Genomic DNA, 23,689 nt, shown 5'->3' on the forward strand with positions numbered 1-23,689 from the left:
GATGAAGTGTATTCCGAGCATTAACGGCAATAGAAAGGACATTGTTGGAAGTTTTCAGTTACTGTCTGGGAGTTGGGACCATCTTAGTGGTATTTCTTAAATAATTAGATGAAGTTGGGTCAGTCTTATATGTCTAATTCTGGATCGGTTAAGAAAATATGAAACTATGGTTATTGTTAAGCCACCTCAAGTCGACATAGTCTCCTTGTTGGAAAGCTTAACTAAAAAAAAATAAACACTGGCTCGGACAAAACATTTATTCGTAAATTAACTTAAAAGACATAAATTATACATAAATTAAATTGAAAACAAAGAAACCTTTTAATAACAAAAAAAAAACTCCCTATGAAAACAAATTACAAAAAAAATGGCTAATTACAACTGATGAACTCCGATGGGTCGGGGTCCTGTAGTTCGTGCCGAAAAGGTCGGAGACGAAATTCTGTTCTTGACGTAGGTGGGCCCACTCAGCGAACAGCTCCGATGATCTCATCCAGAAAGGTCTGGCGAATAGTACATAGGCTACTCGACTGGGCGAGTGCACATTGGCGACGATGTCGACGGGGCGACTGATCTATGGCCACTGAACCTGTATTGTTGTGGCTAATAATCCTACTAGCCAGTATTTCACTATACAAACATTACCAGTATAATTCGGTTTCTTTTAAACCAAAACAATATATAGTGATACACAATTATCACAAAACATATATAGTAAACAACGTAATTGTTTAATAACAATTGAATATATTTATTATCTATTTAAAAAATTTAAATTTTAATTAATATAAATATGGCGTTAACAGTTATAGTGGTTATTATCTAAGAACCTGTTGTTAAGTCCTCACTTTGAGCAGCTAAATTAGATTACTGTTCAATAAGAACTAAGGGCTATAAAAAGAATATGAGGTTTGACTAAAAAAAAATACTATAGAATATATGAATTAAACAAGTATCTGAAAAAATAACTATGTAATATCTGTTTATTACTATATACTAAATAAATTATAGAACAGCATATAAGTTAAAATGATAAACATAAATATTACTAGAGATAGAAGAAAAAATACATTATATATAAGAATAATAAAAGAAAGGAAAACAGAAAGAGGGAAGTCTCAATTGCAAATTGGATACAAGTTAATACTCTATTAAATAGGAGCTGTTAAAAACCAAATAAATAAATTATATATAATCTTTGCTGATAGAGTTAATTCTTAATTTTGAAAATATATTTATTTCGTAATATATATCATATATTTTGAAAATATTAATTTAATAATTTTGTCCAGCTCGGTCTACCATATTCACTCTTGGCCATTTCTAATGCATGTAGTAACGTTTTACAATGAACATCTTAGGTAGAACTTAAGATTCTGTTGTCCCTATTCATGAATGTGGGTTCTGAATGTCTTTAATAATTGTTTTCTATAATCTATTTTAAGTTTGTACTCCTTTTAGGATGCCTATCCGCTTAACTACAGTTTTATGGATTCCTTATTGTTCTGGGACGTTCCTTAAGAAGTTTGCCGCCCCTTGCAGGTACGTTTTCCCTTCACAAGGTTCCTCGAACCGCCTGCCCGTCGAGACGTACCAGGAAGACGGACGGTAGATCGATATAGGCGAGCAAGAAGTGACCCGGATTTTATACAGGCTGGAGGGAACCTTATTACAATTGCTAATGCCCCAGTATCTCATTCATACTTTTGCATACACAAGTCCCTTTTTAACATGCAAAGGGCGTCCTGGGCTGGAGGCGGGGGGCCCGTAGCCTCAGTGGTCCCCAGGCCTCAGCGGCAGCCACACCGCCCCCGCTCGTCCGTCCGTCTGTCGCTCTCTGTCTCCTCTTGTCACAGTATACGTTTTGTGAGTATGAGGCTACTATACATGTTAGTATAATTTCGTTGTAGGTGTATGCGTGATTGTATGTGTTTGTTGAGCTTGTAGCCCCCTCTACCTGTGTCGTCACAGTTCGGGTGGTGACGTCATCAGCATGACGTACCAGTCAGCTGATTTCTGCCGTTTATTTTTAGATCTGTTGATACCATTCATAGTCCTATACCAATAATGCATGTATCATACGATTCTTATCATTTTTTTTATTACTCTTATTTTTTTTTATTATTATTTTTAAAATTTTACAATAAACAAATTTTTCAACATATTCTTTTTAATAATAAATTTAAAATAAATAAATTCTTAGCATTAGATCTATTATTTACCTGTATTCCAAACATAACAGTGAATATTTAAACAAATAACTTTAATTACTAATTAATATTTAATTTTTTTTTAAATCTATAATCATATCATTTAATCAATTCATTTCATTATATTAATTAGGTTGAAATACTTTTTTACAAATATCATATTTTTAATTTATTTATTAATATTTTGTTCTTTCATTATTTTGTTACTATTATTGTTCTTATTTAATTTTTTTTCTTCAACTTTTTTTCCTGTTCTTAGTTTGTATTCAATGATATGAATGATTACTTGAAAATACTTATATATTCTTTTATATAGCTAATACTAGGAACAACAACCATATTAATTTCTATATGTTACGTTATTAAGAGCTTATTTATTATGTTTATTTTGTATTTTAAATTTTTTAACAGAGCAAAAGACTATAATTTAACTTTTATTTTATTATTATAATTATAAATGTTGATGCAAGGTATGTTACTGTAACTTACGTTTGTAAAACGTAATTTACAGAACCAAATTTTATGTCTTCGTATAGCATGTAATATTAAAATTTTGTACCATTTCCTTGTTTTTTGGAAACATAATTACATGATATATATAATACATTATATTAAAATGGAACCTAGTTTGTTGGATTAAAGAAATAAATCACGGTCGAACATACTTCACAAACATGCTTGAATGGGTTTAATCATAAACAGTAAGTTCCAACTTGGTGGAATATATAATCAATAAAATAGGCGTCGATTTTATTAAAACCTTCTTTCATTAATGTTAGATGTTCATTATTATTAGTATACATTTCAATATTAAAAGAAACTTATTTCATAAAAATAAATTGACATTGATTCTGAATAAAATAGTTACAATTGTACATCAATAATCACTAAACTTTTTTTTTGTCATAAATACATTATCAGACAATTTTCCTTGAAAATTATTAAATTAAAATAATATGGATTCGATTTTTACATTTATCAAAACAGAGCACTCAGAATTTATTAAATTAAATCTGTGCCATTATAATCCAAGAATGGTCAAGGGTGCAATACTTAGTAAGGAAGTTGTATAGGTCGACTAACGATTGGGGAAGTAGGTGATTTGATATGATGATTTGGAACGCTCTATCGCCACACTTTTGCCCAATTAAGGGTATTCACTTTATGAGGCTGAGTGGATCCGAAGGGCTCCTGAACCCACAGGGCTGACTCTACAGTGAATTTGAAAGTAATATCTGGCTACAGCCGGATTCTAATCCGGATCCTTGGAGTTATTAGAAATTCTCTGTTCATATCAAAATTAATTTTCATAAAAAGATAATTATTTAATTAATTACTGATTGCAATAATCTCAAGTTTTTGTATATGCATGTGACTGAACTAGAAAAGCTGTTGTCCCTTGATATAAATGTTATAGAAGTTTCCCTAAGTTTTGCTTATGTTTTTTTTTTTTTTAATATTTATTTATTGCTATTACAACTGTACATTATAATACATTTAGTAAATCTGATCTAAGTTAAATTGGAGTGTTACAGCCGTGTAGAGAAACTACCCATTGGTAGCACTCTAATGACATTTTACATTAGCTGGTCTCGTGGCCATCTTCTTTTCAGGCGCCTCGGAGGATTGTCAGGAATGGAAGAGGATGCAAGATTAGAAACTAGGGGGTTTGAGTGGTTAGAGAGTTTATAATAGAAGGAGTGATATCTGGTTCGGGCTAGATTGGTTACATAGGGAACATTAAGGTCTTTATGTATGATTTGATTTGTGACAAAGTAAGAGCATTGAAAATTTTACGAAGGATTTTGGATTGTAAGGATTGAATACGAGAGGAATTCGAAGGTTTAGTGAAGCCCCAAAGCTCAACTCCATATGTCCAGATTGGCCTTATTACAGTCATGTAGATCAGTCTTTTGTAATGTGTTGGACGTTTAGACCGTTTGTCTTGTAAGTGCTGTAATAGTCGAAATCGACGTGCAGTTTCCTGTCTTTTCAGTCTGGTGCGAGGATTCCAGGTTAATCGTTTGTCCAAATGTAGTCCAAGGTAGCGGATCTGTTCGACAGCGGTAAGAGTAACATCGCTTATGTTAAAACTGCAGGTTAGACTTAAGTCCTTTTGCATAAAATAAGTCATAAGTCCAATAAAAATGAAAGCGAAAATGAAAAAAAATCACGAAAAAGAATTCAGTTATCATGTAAGACTACCAATATTATTAATTATTAAAAAAAACCATCAACCAAAGTAACTAAATTTCTCGCTTACAATGTACACGAAGTGGAGGGTCTTCGATAATTACTTATAGTTTGAATTCACTTTTACATTCAATTATCCTAACCCATTAATTTCTCCTATGCCGTTAGCTGATAAGGAATAGTACAAGAGCGTTGCGCCGTAGCAAATAACTTGCCGAGGGCTACAATCGATACGGTCACGGAATATTAATGTATGCTAATGAGATATGATATCGAAATAAAAAATCGATAAAGGCGTGAAGTGTAACGCCAGTAGTGCCAGACCACAATCCCCCCAGACCAGATCCGTCACAGTCAATCTGCATCCGAATGGACAGGCAGACTGACACATTCACTGATTGGATTGTGGTGTGGAAAGCCCGTCCGCAGATCTGCCAACTGTTATGTTTTTTCATTCTTTTTCTTATAAAAACTAGGATATGTTGATAATAATGTCGGTTATAACCTTCATATCTCAAACTTTGTTGCAATATTTTATTTATTGACAGCCTACATTTATAAAGACATATAGTCCAGATATAAAAATGAATATGTAAAATTATAATTACGTCCAACCCATACATATATACATTTACTAGAACGTATAAGGATTTAACGCTTCCCAAATTTATAGGCCCCACGTTGATTAAATTCAAATGTTGCAATGACAATCTTTATGACTTATAGCAAACTCACCACTCTAGTTTTTATACAAGATCCTTCACACTGACCTACATTGGTTCCGACTGCAACCAACCACGTTCGAATGTATGGCTTACAAAAGGCTTCATGACAAGTTATGTAGACAATTCAACAAAGTTGTAAAATAGATTGCAACCAATGACATTCCTGATACACGACCTATTAGTTTGACATTATAGTTTAGTTGGACGATAGGAGGATACACAACTGGGTGCTGTCTCCTTCATGCCTACCATGAATTCTCTAAGATTGTTTAATCCCATTTTACTTCTTAAAAAAAAAAAACCTCAGTTTAGTTATTTGTTTCAATGAAGAAACATATAAGTTTCTTACGAAATTCCCGCAATTTTAAGGCATTACTAGAAAAAAAAAAATCATAGTCACTGAAGCAATTCGTGAAATTGTATAATTGAAATATATGATAGGGAAGGTGCTTGTGACTAGCGCACTGCCCAGCGTTGGTTTGAAAAATTCAGAGGTGGAGATACGACGTTGGAAAGGAAGAAAGGCTCCGGCTGACCATTAATGGATATTGATGAGGTTCTACAGCATGCTGCTGAGTCAAATCCGACCACAAGCACTCGCGAACTTGCCAGGGAGTGTGGTGTGTTGAAATATACTGTCAGGCGCCATCTACTCTCCATGGGGAAGGTGAAAAAGAGTAGTAGACTGGTCCCTCACGAACTTACTCAACCATCAATCACTTCCCATCGAACCAAAGAAAATATTTAAGAACTTCTTGGGTTAGTCCCCATGGTCCATACCTCGCACTATCGAATTACTACTTGTCTCGGTCCATGGCCAAATCCTTCAAAGGAAAACCTATTTTGCGGAAGTTGAAATTGCGGTCCAAGAGTCTTTGGCAGCTATTTCAAAGAATGGTATCAGCGTGTGATCAAGCAATTGGCTAACAGATGGCTAATGACCTTAGATGACAATGGACTATACTTTGAGTATAGTTGCATTTTATATCGATGTAATAATAATACAAATATTTGGTTGAAAACGGTTATTTTGTAATTTTTTTATACATCCCTTTATTTCACCTTTGTAGATCTCTCTGGAGCATTTAATTATGTAATTTAGGGGGTAATAAAGAATCACGCAGGAAGATAATGATGATCTTAATGTAAGTAATTCTTACCGTGTACAAAAATATGAAATAGCAGCTCAACGGTAATGAATCAGAGAAGTTTAAAAAGCTAACGTGTATGAAGCAATAAAACAGTTTATACTTATTACAGTTTTTACTATACATGAACAGAATAATATAAGAAACTGAAGGAGTTTAATAATTAGCAATTGAAAATCGGATAATGACTGCATCTAATAATCCTGTACAGAATTAGAATTCAGTTTTTGCCGATACTCACAACTGGAAAAATGGCTATAGCTGGGTAAGAAGTTTTACCTACGTGGGAGGAAGCTCTGAGCCGCAAATCACTTGACCATCAACTCGGCCAAATCTAAGTACAACTCAAATAGTGTCTATAAGGGGCTCTTGTGAAAAAGGAACTCTTATGGATCTACCATTCACAACAGATCGACGTGAATTAATATCTAGCAACCAAAATTAGTAGTTACTAGACAGGTCGGATTCTGAAGTAAATTCGCGAGTTTACCTTGGTGTAATAGAATAAAAAAAAACAGTTATTTCACCCCAATTTTTCATTACTTTAATGAAAACTATGTATAATGTACTAAGCAAGATTGGTAAGTCTACCATGTATAGTTAGGAGAAATACAAAATGGTAGCTGTTTCAAAACTAGAAAAAAAAATTATTTCTATCGGAATTCCATATCTTTAAAATTATCAACAACACTAAAAAGCCTAATTAAACATGACTTAAACAAGAGTAAGTTTGCTAAAATATGAGCACTAATATAGCCATTTACATTCAATAGTTCTCAAGAAATAGCTTTCTAAAAAGATATAACTCCATAAAACATGCATTGAATAATCAAATGTTAGAGCATTTATTTTGAGAAATCTATAGCTCAAAAACGATTTGACGTACAAATGTCTATTGACACTCAAATCAAAGCTTATTCAATGTAATATAAATTAATTTATTAAGTTTATCTTCGTAGGAGTATTAGTTTTTATGATATTCGAGAGAATAAATTCACAAAACATTGATTTCTAGATGTTTGGACAAAAATTTTGACTTATGATAAAATATATCTCAGAAACCATAAGACGTACAGAGGTCTTAGCACTCAGATTAAAGCTAGTTGTTAAGTGTACTACAAAGTGGTTTTTATTGTTTTTCTTCGTAGGAGTAGTAGTTTTTATGATATTTGACAAAATAAATTCACAACATGTTGATTTCTATTTGTTCGAACAGACTTTTTGATCTTGGATGGATGGTCCAAATCAATTTATTTTAGCTAATACCTTTATAGCACACTAAACTAGCTTTAATTTTGGTGCTGGCAGATATCTGTATGCAAAATACTGAGATTTTGTAGACATATATACGTCGAATGGTTTTTGAGGTTAGATTTCTTAATATAGATTTACTAAGTAACGGTTTACAGTGGATCTTTTATGAAAAGTTACTTAAGAACTATTGAACGTAAATAGGTCCAATAAACATAGATTAGAATTAACGTAGTTTCATTGTGTCCTAAAAATGCCGATAGTAGACTACCAGAAAAATATGGGAAGCCAAAAAAGGGGAAAAAATAAATGTGGACGAATGACGAATGGGTGGGAGATATTGATATAAGATATTGCAAGGAATATAGGACCCACTCTAGGTGATGTTTAAGAAGTTGGATAGGAATAGAGGGGCTTAGGAAACAGAAACAGGCTGCACTACAAAGTGTAAAGATTTGATAACAAAGAAGAGGAATTTTCAGGTGGGTGTAAGTGCATTAATTTAATTAATTAGACACAAAAAGGAGTTTATTATTCTCCCTGATACAAATCAATAATTTGGAGATTAGGAATTACAATCTCTCCTTCTTTCAAGACTACTGATAAGAAAATGACCTCGTGACCTACTTACTTGAAAAATCAATTGCATGGTAACATTAGCAAGCTTTACAGGTACAATTTATTCAATTATTTAAATTTGGCACAGCTTTTGATCATTGTATGTAACAATTTTACCAAATTTGTTTGAAGATGGCAAACTTATGATTCCGTCTATAAACGAGATGAAGAGTTAATTTCGTACAGTAAACTTTAACAAAAGGAATAGAAAGAGAAGCCTTAAGTTGAAAAAAGTAGTAGAATTGAGCAACATTGAAAAAGTTGATATATAAGTATCCCAAAATGACATGAGAAGATTCCTGAAGAGTGTAATAAGAGAAGAAGCATAATTGGCTTGCAAGAAAATGAAGATAAAACAAATTATATCATTTTAAGCCAAAAAAAAGACATAGTTTACGTGAATGGTAATTCATTTTCGAAAGTAGACAGTTTTAAATACCTGGGCTCCACAATAATCTTCATGAATGACCAAGCTGGGCCATACAGCAAGCAAAATCAGATCCTGATTGGCTTTGGTTGAATTGGTGTATTCATGTTAAATAGGACTTTAAGGAAAACTCACCTTCTGGTATAACATATTTTTGGTTAATATGTATTTACTTAAAATCACAAGAATAATAGTGCATTTTTGGGTAGTTCATGCAACAAAAATGCCTATTGGTGGAAATTGATTAAAAAAAAAGTAAATTTTTGATTACATTGGTCTAGATACATCTCTTCATTACCAGTGATGAACTTATTTTGTTAAATAATTGTAAAGTAATTATTTCTTAGGCCATAACAATAGAAACAGTAACCTGAAGATTGCTAAGCACGCGCACTGATCGTCTCTAATGGACTCCTTCAAACCAACAAGTGAGCCCAATAAGTGCATCCAATAAGTGCAACCTCGAAGAAATGAAGCCATTCAACGACGGATATGTAGAGGTAATGCAACAGCCTTCCTTATCTTGTCCTGGGCCTGCAAGAACAGGACACGATAGGGAGTCCATTGGGAATTATCTCTAACGGCGGGCCGCTTGGACGCCGAGCGTTCTTGCCATTCCTCCTCATGTAAACACACTGGACCACGCGACGGCATACCACCCTCTTCTTATAAGGATGCCATCTACGGAGCCCTTCCACTTCTTTCTGGATGTCTATTATATGGGACCGTTAGAGGATTATCTTTCCTCTTAGACAAAAAGAGAGATCTAACCAGCGTGTAATGTTATGAATGTAATTTTATTCAGGGAAAGGATACGTTCTGAATATTTCCTGAAGTTAAGATACCTTCCGTCAGTTATAGTGAACAATAAGGTGAAAGAAAAGTACCATAAAATAGTAAGAAAATTTACCATAAAAATTATTATTTAAGTGGATGAGAAAGTAAAAGATACAAATGACAACATTGGAAATGAGAGTTATTTTTTCTATCAACTACGATCCAAACCAAATATATCCTTCAGTACTGAAAAAATTGTAAGAAGCGTAGAGGCGAATAAGTGGGTTAGTTATAAAGTAAATATAAAGTTACAATTAATAAGATTGAAGATGAAGGAGAAATTTGAAATCAACAAGGATGACCTTGATTTGTTCTATCTTTATAATTTTAATATAATTCCATGTTTCATAATAAATTGGCTTATAGTAGTTGTAAAAATTAAGCATAGAGTATTGGCAAATCTGTGAAATCAAAATTTTTCAATACGGGAGCGTAAATTTAGTTCAAGCACAGGTAAGTAAAGAAAAAACAGTAGTTACAATAATGTAAATGTTACACTTGGATTCTTATTCAACTCATTAATTTATGAAAGTTGATTGCTCTTAAAAAAAAAACTTTTCTACGACTAATATAAACCTATTTTTTATATTAAATTAGTAAACCTAAAAACAATCTAAGTCTTCTTGGTCAATTTTAAGTTTCTCCTTCATCTACCTTATTAATCCTAACTTTGCCCCTAATAAGTTCCTTATGCAACTCTATACCTCTATTAAAAACTTCAGAATCATCTTTGATCAATATCTATCTTGGAATAACCATTTTTCTCAAATGGTATAAGCATTAATCGAACGCCGTAGGTCTATACTTGATACTTCCCTACCAATACTTACTTAATACTTAATATAAAAAAGTAATACGTACGTATTACTCCATATACAAACCATATGTTTGTGGTTAAGAAAATTACATTATTTTTTTTCATATATATTTCAATAGAGCGAGCATGGAGATATATACAACTTTTCAGTGGACAACATAATCAGAATAAAAGTTGTTTGTTAAGAAATACTTTTACATCCAAAATAGATTATGTTCGAGTCTTTACTCGAGATATAAAAAATACAAGTTTAAGACTTAAAATGTTTCTTAAAACAGATCTGTTCTATCCAAATGACGAAAAGAAAATTAAGACTGAACATTGATTGAAATCATCACCAAAAGACCATGATTAAGGACGAGAACCGTACAATGTCGGGTCCTTTTTGTTTTCAATTAACCTTACATAAGTTTGAGCTGATACTACTAATTTGATAAACTATTACAAATTTGCTTAAGTATGACAAATACTCAGATGTACATATTTGTTCAGTTAGTTTTGTTTTAGTACTTGTGAAAGATTAATATTTGTGCTTTCCACACTTTAAATAATTAACTTTTTAAGAAAATTCCTTTTACGAGCGCATAACACACCCAAGAGCCCAAAAGTCAATTATTTCATCCCAATTTTTGATTACATTAATAAAAGCTATGTAGTTAGTAATCAAAATTGATCAGTCGGTCAAGCATAGTTAGGGTGAATAAAAATTGGCGCCTGTTCAAAAACGTTAAAAATAATTAATTTTTCTTTCGAAGCTCTATATCTTTAAAACTACCTACGACACTAGAAACCCTAATTGAACATTATTTAAAGTAGAAGATTTTTTCCAGAATATGAGTTCCCGATTTGTAGTTTTTTTTTTTAAATCAACGTTTTATAACAAAAATTAATAATTAGTTAATTTATTTAGAGAAAGAATATATCTGAAGAACCTATATCATATCATATATATCATACAGATGCCTGCTAGCACTCAAATCAAAGCTAGTTTAATGTGCTATAAAGTTGTTTATGGCATTTATCTTCATAGGAGTAATAGTTTTTATTATAATTGACAAAATAAATTCACAAAATATTGATTTCTAGTTTTTCGGATAAATACGCGATTTATGAAAAAATGAGTTCATTAACTATTGATTTTTCGTTATTTTGTTATGAAATGTTGATTTTGAAAAACTATATCTTTAGAAATATTCAATGTAAACAGCTCTATTAGGGTTCATACTTTAGTAAATTTATTCTAATTTAAATGATGTTCAATTAGGTTTTCTAGTTTCTTAGGTAGTTTCAAACATATTAAGCTCCAGCATTAAAGAAAGAAAAAATATTTTTTTTATTCTACCAACCTATACTTGAAAGACTCACAAATTTTGACTGCTTACTATACAGTTTATATTAAATTAATCAAAAATTGGATTGAAAAATATTGATTTATTTTTCAATTGGCTCTCGTGTGATGGTATGGTGGTAATTGACTGACACTAGAACATAATACCCTTCTGGGAGAGAGGTAGTATGAGGTAAGCTTGGCTGCCGTTCATAACAGCTTGAAATGCTATCTCTTATTAAGTGCCGTAACGAAAATGCTTCATGGGTAGTAAGTGGTGCAGGCTTTTTATGTTCTTTATTTTAATATTTTTTTTATTGTAATCGACCATTCCTTATAGTTTCGATAAATAGTTAAAATATGAGGTTAAATATAATGGAAATTAAAAGGATTAAGCGTTGAAAGTTATGTTTAAGAACTTTCATTTTGACAACGTTCTGTGTTAAATACACACCTTTTCTCTGGAAAGTTGTTCCGTTGACGATCTTAGAGGAGAGCCAGCGGCAGGATCTTTTGTTGAGGACTCGCCGACAGGAGCGGACAATGCACCGGCGGCTCGTCAGATGTAATCCGTGTCCTCTAGGCCGGAGCAGGCGGGAGACTAATCCATTCTCTACTCCGAGGATCACAAGCAGCTGCGGATTTGGGTCGTTAGCGGAGGATCGCAACTTGAAGAGCAAGAGGCCGCGTATCTTTGATAAATGAGTTAACTAATTGAGGAAATTATAGGATGTTTATAGTGTCCGGTGAGACATTATAAGTGAGAAATATATCACCATACAACTTCTACAAACCTTCGAAGGAAAAAGATTTACTTTAATCTACCATATTGTAGGAAACTAATTGAGTGCATCAGAGATAATTTTAGAACACACTTTCTCTTTTTTTTTTAATACGATTTATTTTTAGAATAACCAGAAAACAAATATAGATACAAGAAAGGTACTTACCATACGTATAATACATACCATTTTTTGTTTTATTAAAGTTGACATCAAGTCACCTAAGTAAAATTAATGAATTAAGATATGGAACGACGTGAAATCTCTGTTTGTTGAGAATATTTAAATGTACATTTCGCCTAGCGAGCCTCAAAACTAGACTGCAAAGTTGCCACAATTGTATATAAAGTTGTAAGAACTCGATCTAAAAATTCTTAACGCAATCACAATTAATAGTAGCCATGAGAGAAAAAAAAAACTCTTTAATTTATAAAAATTTAAACAAATTTGCATTGTTGAACTTTATATAGAATAACAAAACTCGAACAACTCATGAAATCGTTTTTATTATCACTTACTTATACATGGAATATATATAGTGAGGGAAAGTGTGGTCGATGAAAAAATTTCGAATTTGAGATTTCGACGAAAATTTGACTTCCCCTGAGTCCAAATTACCAAGTCTCGCAAAAATGGTTTGTGAACAGCCTAGCTCAAAAGTAAAACGACGTAAAGAACTGAAATTGCATATTTAAGGCGGGCTGAGATGTGACAGCAACCTTTACGTTGGAATCGACCGACTCAAAGTGCAACTTCATTAGATAGATTTTTCACATTTTTTTTATCTTCATTAAAATGACTTTAACAATGTAAACTCGCTATTTCAACGTGTATTAAATGTAGAACTGAATGGTTTTTAAGATCAGCTAGGTCTTTTCTTCATTGAAATAGTCTGACCGGACTTAAAGGCTCCAACATCTCCCTCTAAAGTATCTTTAATTTTTTTTATTAAAAAAAAAAAAATAAACAGTTTTCATTTTTAGCAATAATAAGTATACAATAAATAAAAAATATTTAAGAATATTATGACTAACTATAGGAGAGAAAAAGAATAACAGAGGTATTCGATTCAGACGGGAATAACCGAGAACACCCGGACATTTACGATTGCATTACGAACTCGTTATCTTCGTTAAACTGTCGCATTTCTTTCTGATAATAAATTTATATTCTTTACTCCCACCTCAAAAATCTCTAAAATAGAATTTTTATAGCCTAAGAAAAATAAAAATTATTTGTTCACAATTTTCGCTATCTCCGGTCTATATGTTTCGGTTTTCCATTATCATAAAAATAGGTAGAGCAATACTACAATCTACTTGAAACTTTGTGTCGTAGGGTGGTAAGCAACAGATTTTTATAGTACAGGATATATCAATAAAACAACTAATGGCGCAGTTTTCACACACTTTACTCATAACTCTTGATTTAAAAACATACATTTTTAAGATTCATTAATATTATTATTCATTAAAAATTTTTAAGATAATAATATTTACTGTATTATATTGTAGGATTTTACTCTGAGAAAACTCCAAGGGTAGATTCATTGGAACATTTCCGCCTACTAATTGATTGTGATTGGATTTTTGGTTGTAAATTATTCTCTTTAGTTTCTGATTTCTATATATTATTGCTCATGCCCTGGACTCTGGGGGTAAAGGTGTATGCGGCCATAAAAGGCCGGTTTGTGAACCATTCGACCCAGTACATTCACTAATAACATATGAAATTCTTTTCATAATGCAAGATCCAAAAGGGTAATATTTTAATAAATAAAAATGTTTGAAATCGTTTTATATTAGGCAAGGTAATTCAACAAGACAACTAATGACAAATCTAACTCATTACTCATGATGATTCAGAAATATATATATTTTGAAGGCAATTTCTTGTCTCAATATACAGTAACGATTTATTAGAGACCTACTAATAGATAATTTCTTATAATAACATCATAATAAAAATCTTTAAAAATGACTTTTTTATTATTTATTAAATCATCTAAAAATGCTAACTAATACAAAATGTATATTACCGATCTTAACAACATTAACTCTGTGTAACAATTTTGCTGTGTAATCCTACAATATGTGTGGATTTTTTCGATTTTAAGTAGTGGGCTTATTATTTTTTTTTATTTCTACGAATGTTAGTCATTGGTCATTGCACCCAGCAGTTTCCAACATGATGAGTAATAGGTTGTTTTTTTTCAAAGCTTGTACAGTAGATTGTGCCTAGAAAGCAAATGGTGCCATAGAAATTGAGCCGACCTGTTTGAATTAATTGATAATTACTTTTTATTATTTATTCTCTAGGTGTATTGGTTTAAAATTGTATTTTATTCAAATAGCAGTTAAAGACGCTTGAGAAGACTATCTAGAACTTTAAGTGCAACTTTTGTTTATTCAGTGAACCCATAACTGAGAATTCAGTGAGAAATTGGTGTTCTATAGTGAATCCTGCTCTCTGTTTCTCGTAAGATCTTTCGCAGGCCCTTTCGCAGGTCTTCTTGAGCTAAGGTTAGATTCTCTCATTCGTATTCTAGTTTTTGATTGTGAGATTGATAACCTCGGAATTCAAGCAATCATGTTTCTGATGTCAAATGCAGTTAGTTGAATTGAGTTTCCTGAGTACATGCATTTTTTTACAACGACTGGCAATAGGATTCCTGAATTTTGGACGACCTGAATTTGCTCTAAATAAATTACCTTTAACTGACTTTTTTTGTATCGATATTGTTATGAAAAAAAAGCTATGATCGATGTAACAAACAGATGTAAGATCGTGTAACAAATCGATGTAAGAACATTCTTCTTCTTCGTGAAGTGTAAATATTCTTACCGATGAGGCTTAAAGGACTCTTATGATTCGAACAATACATAGGATAAAGAAGAAAGGGAGATTCTGATATACAGGACAGTACAACACACAAAGTTGTAACGGGGTAAAGGTGGGATTGAAATCGATTATGAACAATATTAAAATCTTAGTTTCATTATTATACCTTATTATTACTACCGTTACTTTAAGCAAAATTAAAAAAAAAAATCTTAAGAATTATTATTATTACGATTTTATTTTTCAACTAGAATTGTAATTTGAAATAGAAAAGATATTTGAATAAACTAAAGTAGCTCTAATCTAATTTATTTGTAACAAAATCTCTGGTACATACCAAGAATAAAAATGGTATATTTTTTTCGTTAATTAATCATTAGTGTAACTCAAGGTTATTTACCTCGTTATATATTTTTTTAATTTTCAGTAACAATCTGCCTCAATTAATAAGACATTGTCGATTGGCTGCGAAAGAGGTACTAATGGTACCGCGCTTCACTTTACTTGGCATATCATTTCATCTTTGACTTTATATAGTCATTATATACGTTTAGTTGAACGATCCGAATACCAATCTAAAATATGCAGGTTTGAATAACAGAAAAATAATGTGAATTAGAAACAAATATAAATCCATTTTTAAATTATAATCAATCGTTCTATTCAGCCATCCAATTCTATAAAAAATCCAAACTTGCTTCCTTTTCCATTCCTGACAATTCTCCGAGGCGCCTGAAAACAATGTGGTTTCTACAGTAAAAATATTATTTGAGTGCTACTAATGTGTTGATTCTCTTTCTCCATTATGATCTTACATCAAGTATGCTTGATGTATTTTTATATAAAAATAGTTGTATATATCAATAAATAAATTTTTAAAAAATGTATCCATTTTATATTGAGGAGTATAGCAGTACGGACAAATGGAAGAAACCGCAAGGTTATGGATCAGTTGCTACTATCTGGTAGTTTGCGACATTTTTGTGATAATTTACTTTCATTAATGCATCATTTTATCCCCTGATGGCGAGTGAAATCTCAAAACATTATGAGGGATGAATTTTAAATTATTATTAAAGTATTTTATGTAGGTCATATATTTTATTTTCTTAAAATAGAATACTGTAACCAGTAACTTTTTTTTGAACCTACTATGTATGTATGTACCTATGTATATCTGGAGGAAATCGATTAGAAATCAAAAATATTCTCATGATTTTTTATTTTTTCTAAATATACTCACTCGAGAAAAATATTTGAAATATGTATCACTCATTAATAATTTAAGACAACGCACTAATACTTAGTGAATAGAAAAATAAATCTACAATATTATACAGGCTCCTTTACTGGATGGAATATGTATATTTGAATAAATGTATATTATCAAGAATGTATCAGACGTCTGGGTGAAAATAATTCAACTCTGTATATCAAAGAACTTTTAAAAGACTATAATAGTGTAAAATAATATTTTTATTAAAATCTGTTTTTATTTAATTTATTTTTTGTTCTTCACTGGAGCTGCTGAATGGACATAAATAAAAAAATCTATACAGTTTTGCTTAAAATTTCAATATTAAACAAAAAATATCATTATACATCAATAATGTTCTCCAAACATGTTTACATCTCATTTAAAGATTTAGTAAAAACTTTAACTTGTTTTTACTAAATCTTTAAATGAGAGGTAACCGTATAATTGACAAAGCAAACAGAATACAAATATATACTAAATGTGCAGTTTAATTAAATTAGTTAGTTAGTAAGTTTCATGCCATGAGTAATTGTTCATTAATGAAATTAATTAATTCCAATCTTAAACCGAACCTGTTTGTTCTGATTAATTTTATACCTTACATGCATATTGAATTTTATTACATTCAATTGTTATTGAATATTATTCTCATTACCACTTATATATTATTGTTAAATATTTATTATTTATCAGATATAAGTTAATAGAAGTTGTTTAAACTCACAATCAGTATGAGCTTCGTAACTATGATTTTACATTAAACTGACAAATAACGAAATTGGCAGACACGATTTGGCTTAGTACTAGCGATATAAAATAAAACAGATATCTTTGAAAACAAAGTTTAAAAAAAAGAAGAGAAAACATATCAATTAACCTAAAATAAAAAAAAAAAATGAATTAATAAACACTGTAGAGTTAAACTAGTAACCACAGTAAAACCAAAACTAAGTAAATTTCCGCCCTAATCAAACCCACAAAAAGAAATTAAGAACCAAGTAATATTTTGTATATTGTGTTTTATAAGCAATATTTATAATCTATTAAAGAATTTTCATTTCGCAATATATATCTAAGGCACTATGCTTATCTGTACTTGTACTTCTGATATGTATGGATTGAGCCTTATATGTTTATAAATAAATTAAAAAAAAAACATCGATATTGCTCATTACTATTGCTAATTAATAAAAAATAAAAAAAATAAGTGTTGGTTAATTCCGTATTAAATTCGTAGGGCAAATGAACAGAGAACTTAACTAAATTCATTCATTATCCATTCAAAAAAATGAAAGGACAATCACAGAAGAAAGCATGTACATAAAATTTTTAATTCAGAATTGTTTTTATTTCATTGCTGCATCTTATAAAGCTTAATGAATATATTTTTATTTGAATAAACAGAGTTAGAGTAGGTATAAATAAATTATTTATCAATTAAAAACTAATAATCGATTTTGGACAAAAAATAAAAGTAATAACATATTCATTTTTGAACTACTTTTTTGTCGAATCGACAATATGTAGAAATTAATTTTTAGTTCTTCTACAGAGTACTGTGAAATTAGTAGGATAGGGTACTACCCTATTGAACTGGGTACTTTTTTTCGGATCCTAATAGTAAATCGGATTTTAAGACGAATGCATAAGTGGCATTTTTTTTTTATTCTTAGCAACCTGAAGATTAAAATCACTAACCGTAATGCGCAAAATCATTTCAGAATTCAATTTTCATCAAGAATCTTTAATCATCATTAAGCTTCATCATCATACCCTTTGTGATTTTGCCGCGTCAAGTCTAGGAACATAAATTATGATGATAGATTCTTATAAGAAATTGGATTTATTAACGATTTCGTTCTCTACTTTTTTTTTTCTCGAAAAAAGAGTTTTCTTTTGGTTTTTTTTTGTGAATTATCTGGCGTCCTTAAGGCATAAATTCCTATTACAGGAACAATTTTCCACAACATTTACTCAGAAATTGTCAAAAAATGTGAGAAATATTGTTCCTGTAATAGCGATTTATGCCTTAAGGACGCCAGGTAATTCATAAAAAAAAAACCAAAAGAAAACTCTCTTTACATAGGAAAGTTAAGGGCATTGGGGAAGGTTCTAACCTTATATTATCTAAATACTCAGCATATATTAAATGAGGAACCGAATACCACTGTTATGACCCAGCGAAAATCAAATCAAAATTACAAAATCTGTAAAGTTTTGGAAGAGTAAACATGTATTTTGGGACCTCCTTATACACATATGTATTATATTTATAAAGAGTTTAACTTTAACACATCACATGGTTCTTGATATTGCTACAGGCAAGCAAATGCAAAACGGTTTCCAAATTAAGTACAACTCAAGATCAATACCCGTAAAATTATCAAAACGTTATTCGGATTAAATACTAGTTATGTGGTATACATACGGACTTTGATCAGTATATCCTTCGAATTAATTGTAATCCTAAGTCCCTAAGCAACATAAGTCCCTAAGACCTGTAATTCTATGTACGTGTATAAATAAAGATATACGTATGCGTTAAGATATCGCCTCAAAATAAGACTAGTTGCATCCTTGAGGTTACAGGACAGACAGACGAGCAGAGGGAGACTGAGGCACAAATGAGTAGTGACGTCACTCTCATTCAGGTGTCATAACGAAGGGGCGTGGCCGTCACGTGACCAGCCCCTCCCCCCGCCGGCCATTCAGCTCTCGGCTACTTAGCATTCCCCGTCTTGCTGTTTGTCGTCGCGAATTTTGGCGCGATTTTAGGGGTCAACGTGGACAATACGGTTGTGTTGGTAGTAGAACTGACCATGCCGATATCAGAAGTATTCTACCGCATTAGTTGTAAATTTGATTAAGAAATTCTACGTTACGTTAGATGGTTTTGTACTATGTGCGATGTTCAAATTCTTCAAAAATTAATTCCACTATATAAGAAATTTCTGGTTCAATGGAGTATTAAATAAAGCATAATATCTATTATCATGATTCCTTAAATGTTCTACTTAAATAAGTTCAAGAATTGCACAGATTTATGTCAACTCTCAGATTTAACAAAAAAACCCAGTCCTAAAATGATTCCTAATTCACCAATAGTCACAGTTAATAAAAAAAAATAATAATAATAACTTAGGAATGCTTGATTGAATTAATTCCTACGACAGTTTCTTCTTTTATATAATTTTATTGTTAAACTTAGCAAGAGATATAAGAAACGTTGCGCCTCATTTGCTGGCAAGTTAAGTCTTCCGAAAAACATGTCTCTCATACCAACTTAGTTCATTCACAAATTTCGAAAACTATTATGCAAGCTGGAGGGTTTGTAAAGGTAGACAATAACACAAAAGTCGCCAAGAAAATAACGCAACTAGAATGGCCCAAAGTGTGGGGGGGGGGAGAGGAGTAATAGAATTGTATAGGTATACTTATATCAGACATCTTTGATACAGGGGTTATAAAACTGAAATAAAACGCAGCTGCCCTGCTCTGCGTTGTCCATTGATATACGTAAAACAAATAAATTAACTTTAAGTAGATAGTATACGAAGTTATTAAAAATTATCAATAAATGAAAAATAATCGAGGATTTGACAACACCTTCAGAGAGAAACCAAAGGAAACACAAAGTTATTTCTTTATTTTGTAAACCATAATTTTACGAAAAAAAAAAAAAAGTAAAATAAAGCGTGGTTGGAAAAAAAACAATTTAGTATACTAATGATTTCAAGATTGAATTCTAAGCATTGCTCTAGAAATTTTTACTTTTCTGTGCCCCTCTTGCATAATAAATAATAATTAACCCCCTTAAGTCGTATATTTAAAGTCATAAATTGATTTTGATAAAAAGTAAACGTTATTATTTAAAATAAAAAGCTTAGAATTTGTTTTTTAAGAAACCATAAGATGAATTTAAAAGATTGATTCAAATAGATTTTGCGATTTATCGGTATTTTCCATTATATCTGACCTTTAGAAAAGATTATTGCTAAAGAAAAAAAAATATGACAAGATTATTGCAGTAATAAATCAAACTACATCTACATACAATAAAATAAAACTCCACTGGTGATTTACATTTTTTTTCAGTCACCATACATAAGTGATTATACTATGACTGCTTTCTTGCATTTTTATTGTGAACGATTTTTTCTTGATACTCAAATCACTCTTCAAAACAAAATATAATATTCAAACACCCATTGAGTAATTAAGGAAAACATGAATAACTTAAATAATGGGTTCAAAAGCAAGCAATATGCTAAAAATGAATTATTTTTAATTATACAAATTTAAAACGAGGAAATAAAGAAAAAATAACAATACAGCTTACAATTTTCCACTTAAATAGTACGGTATTCGCCAGAGGAAGGGGGAAGCGAGGAGGTTTAATGAGTAAGGCTCTGCGCTGCAAGGTCCCAGGTTTGATTACAGCTGAATTATTCATTCTTTTATTATAGCCGTGAGTCAATCCTGTGGGTTTGTAAAGCCGTTCGGTGTCCACCTAGCGTCATAAAGTAGTTTTAATTAATATTGTCTGAAGTGAAATGATAAACCTGATCATGATGATGATAAACAATGTTCAAGGAACTGTTTTTAATTATGAAGGCGTTATCTGAATTTCCTCGCAATATAATCTATATTATATTATATTAAGAGATATACCAGTTGAAAATCATTTTAATTTACCGATTACACAATGGTTATTGAGTTGTATATTAATTTTTTTTTTTAAGTCTCAAAAAAGAATCAACTAAAATAAATAACCCTAAATACATGAACTGCTACGAAGAACCGTAACAAGATCAGAGAAAAGGTGTGACGAAATAAACTGGAGTATGATTTGAATACAATCCAACTCCTTAAGAAAGATTTTTTTCTTTTATGAAAGTCATTGATGAGAACTGCTCCTCGAAAAAATACCTTTGTTCTCAGTTTTACCTTGGGTGTAATATGTGGGGGATTTTTTTGTGAAACTGTGTTTTTTAAAGATGCTCTAATCTAGGGTCAGCGACTCTCCTTTCGATGTCTTATGTTGAACTAGACTCTACGAACTTTCTTTTTTTGTTACAAACGTGGACAGGTTAGTATACACCTCTAAACACAATTCCTTTATTTTGGCTCTGCTGCAGTCTGAGGATTGTCAGGTGTGAAAGAGGTAGCGAGGTTAGAAACTAATGGATTTCAGTGGTTAGGGAGTTTATGAGGGTAAGTCAATATTTATCCGTAATTTAGCTATATTTTTGTTTGTAGCACTATCATTTGACGTTGATGATGCATGGATTGTTTATTTGTTGTTATGTCTATGCAAGTTTCAAGCTGCCAGGTTAGTTTCGTTATCGCTTTCGTGCTGTTAACCATGTCTGCTCCGCATTGCACCTAAGAAGAACAATGTTCAGTAATCCGTTTTTATGGTCAGAACGCGTATCAGAGGCTGAAATTCATCGAAGACTCTCAGTAGGGTACGAGAACAGTGTTTAGCCACAACGGAGTGTCTTCAAAGAATGGATTGAAAAATTCAAAAATGGTCGCACTAGTTGTTGTTGTTGTTGTCTGGGGCTTTAGGGCGTAAAACCCTGAGGTCATCAACGCCCATGTTTCGAGCTTTATAATTCTATTTCATTTATATTTATAATTCTATTAAACTTTTTTTTTTTAAAATAATTACGAAAAAAAATTAAATAGTTACGTATTTTGGATTTTTTTAGAATGTATAACAGATTCTCTGGTTTAAATCTTATTCAAAAAGCCATTGCTTTTTTAAGAAAACCAAAACCATTTCCACGTTCTTCTGGTAATCATTCAGAGCATCCAATACACTCGGTCCTACTCCCAATCTACTCAAGTTCGCGGAATAGAAATGACATTCCTCAAATATGTGACTGATCGTAAGTACACTGTTGCAGTATTGACATTTTGGCGGTGGCTGTTTACTGATCAGATATGTATGAATTAAACTTGTATGACCTACTCTCAATCTGGCAATAGCTACCTCCTCCCAGCGATTGGAACGGTGTATGTGGTCCATAGTTTAATGGTTTTTTTAATAGTTTTAAACTTGTTTGGTGGGCTTTCATTCCACATGGCTTGCCAACTAGATGCTATTTCATTTTTCATCGGAAGAAATATTTCTTGGGGTGTCAGAATGGCCGCGCCCTGACCTGGAAGAACAAGTGCTTGTTTAGCTGCAATGTCTGCCAGTTCATTTCCAGCGATCCTCATGTGACCCAGCACCCACATAAGGAAAACAGTTTTTCCCAAAAGAACAGATTTTGGTCGCACTAGTGTTACGCACGATGAAGGACCCGGACGGCCGTTTACTGCCACAAATGAAGAAAGTATTAAGCGTTTACATGAAATAGTGTTCTTAGACAAACAAGTAGCTATTGACAAAGTGGTACATCGTCTGCAAATGATTCATGGTTCTGCCTACGAAAGCATCCAAAACAGACTTGGATTTAAAAAGTTCGTCCAAGTTGGGTCCCAAAACAACTCAGTTGGAAAAACAAACGCGCTTAGATACCTACCAAAAACATTAGACAGGATTATTACTGGTAATGAAAAATGAATATATCATTACGAGCCGGAGAGTAAACGGCAGAGTATGGAATGGAAACATCCAAATTCGCTGTGCAAGAAAAAGAACAAGAAAACCATCCACAGGAAAGGTCGATTTACCTCGGACGAAGCAAAGAAAAAAGCAGTGCATTTCTTTCTTGCAGCTCAACCGAAAACCTTCTTTTAAGAGGGTATATAAAGCTTGTACAACGATGGACTAAGTGCGTTGAAAAGCAAAGATATTTTTTATGTCAAAAAATGATGTACTAATAAGTTTCCTATTTGATTACAATAAATTTTTATAACTATACGGCAAATAATAATTGACTTACCCTTGTATAATAGAAGGAATGATATCTGGAGTGGACTTGATTTGTGACAAAGTAAGGGGTAGGATACGAGGATTGAAGTTTTTATGAAGGGTTTGAATACAGAAGGAATTCGAAGGTTTAGTGGAGTCCCAAAGGTTCGTAAATTTAAAATTAAAAAAAAATGTACAATATTTGTGAAGTTGATTATCGATATTTCCATCCAATTTTGATATCCTTATTGATTAAAATAAAAAAAACTATATTGCATTGTGTGAGTGCGTGTGTGTATCCAACCGTTGGTCTAGTGACCATACTACCTAAAGTACTGCACTCCTGATCCTTCATTGGTTTTAGTGGTACAAATAATTTTTTTTAATATA

General features: G+C 31.7%; 1 long non-coding RNA gene across 1 annotated transcript in view; it reads left to right on the forward strand.

The window, feature by feature from the left end:
• The first annotated feature begins 1,788 nt into the window (after positions 1 to 1,788).
• Positions 1,789 to 23,689, forward strand: part of LOC106681115 (uncharacterized) — a 123,595-nt gene continuing 101,694 nt past the window's right edge. The window contains exon 1 of the long non-coding RNA XR_010842663.1: positions 1,789 to 1,866. This is a non-coding gene — a long non-coding RNA (uncharacterized lncRNA). The remainder of the gene's footprint in view (positions 1,867 to 23,689) is intronic.

This window comes from Halyomorpha halys, unplaced genomic scaffold, assembly GCF_000696795.3.
Source record: "Halyomorpha halys isolate HHAL.00 unplaced genomic scaffold, Hhal_1.1 Scaffold310.1, whole genome shotgun sequence".
Lineage (NCBI taxonomy): Eukaryota > Metazoa > Arthropoda > Insecta > Hemiptera > Pentatomidae > Halyomorpha > Halyomorpha halys.